This window comes from Aplysia californica, unplaced genomic scaffold (assembly GCF_000002075.1).
Source record: "Aplysia californica isolate F4 #8 unplaced genomic scaffold, AplCal3.0 scaffold01247, whole genome shotgun sequence".
NCBI classification, from domain to species: Eukaryota; Metazoa; Mollusca; class Gastropoda; order Aplysiida; family Aplysiidae; genus Aplysia; species Aplysia californica.
The window spans coordinates 48,527-50,229 of NW_004798517.1; positions in this window are offsets into that span (position 1 = coordinate 48,527).

The following is a 1,703-nucleotide window of genomic DNA, read 5'->3' on the forward strand; positions in this document are numbered from 1 at the left end:
GAGAGAGAGAGAGAGAGAGAAAGAGAGAGACAGAGAGAGAGAGTGACAACTGACACGTATTCCAAACACCCACCAACAGAAGAAGGTAGCTATGACCGTGTTGTGAACCTCACTGGCTTATATTCGCTGGTAATTAAAAATTATTCAACTAAATGTCCTTCCATTAACTAACAAGGACTGTTAATTACTTACTTTATCCTTCATTAACTAACGAGCATTGTTGTTGTTACTCACTGACTTACTTACTAACTTTATCCGTCTTCTTGTTCCATCTAGGGCATCGATGTCGTTAATTATTATATAAATTAATGCCATCATAACAAGAGCTAAGGACCCTTTTGCTACTGTAATGTTATTTCATTATATAATCTTCGAAAGTTTATCTTGGTTTTCAATAATACTTACCATCGGTGTGAAAGAAAATAACAATTACATCTGATAAGTGACAGATCTAACCTTCATATAAATGGTTTAGAAAACCAGTGGAAAAAGATCGCCCAAAAATTTCTGCTAGCTAAAAGTCGGCATAAGATTTTTTAGAATGTAAAAATAATATGTAGAAACAAAACAAAACACGAAATTACATATTTCAGGATAACGCATGTTTACTACAAATCAAATTGTAATTGTTTAGTGCACTGTGAGTCGGCGGGTGGTTGGAGGGTGCTAATGATAAATTCTTCTTCTTTCCTTTCCTTCTACGGTTTCTCTAATATGTCTGTTTTATTTTTTCCTCGCTGTTTCTGAATGTCTGTCTTATTTTTTCCTCATTGTTTCTGTTTGTCTGTCTTATTTTTTCTTCACTGTTTCTATACGTCTGTCTTATTTTTTCTTCACTGTTTCTATACGTCTGTCTTATTTTTTCCTCATTGTTTCTGAATGTTTGTCTTATTTTTTCATCGGGCTGAGTAATGGTTGTTATGTCGATGTACTTCTTTCTTCGTATGGGAATCCAACTCATGGTATTAACATCTCGAGTTCTTATGCACAGTAGAATTATAATTGTAAATGGGCTGATTCATCAATGTCATGCTAATAACTGTGCCTGAACTGCTACAGGGAACTGAGCACTGCTTTTTCTTTCCTAATCCTTTCTATCATCGTCATTTTCCCTCTACTTCTTTTGTATGTTTGTCACACTCTTATTGTGACCCGCTATTTCCGGGGTGTCTTGATAGTCAAAGTCGAAGAAAACTTTGTGCTGTTGAAGCTAGAGAGGTGAGCAGAGTAATTTTTAAAAAAATAGTAGAGTGTTTTACGGCGCTCGCAACTGCATACGGTCATATGAGCGCCAAAAGAGCAGAGTAAGTCTGATTCCCTGTGTAAGGACTTCTCTGTTGACATCCACCCCTTGGCGCTCATATGACCTTATGCAGTTGCGAGCACCGCAAAACCTCTACTAAAACAAACAATAAAAGCTTTACCATTCGGTGCCAACTTACACTGTACAGAACATTACGTGATAGGCCTCTATAGAAACGAAAACGATGACATGGTCACAATTGTAAGGGAAGTAATCGAGTATTTACATGCACGAAAGAAAAGTCACTACCAGTTATGTCCCTTAACCAACTGTCCCTCAAGGCCAAAGGGAGACAAGCGTGCTTTTTTTTCTTTGGTACCATGCACCAGAAACTAAGTATTTTCTATATGTGAGGCATTGTGTTGAAATCAGGCGCTCGTCAAAACAATGAAATCAAAGA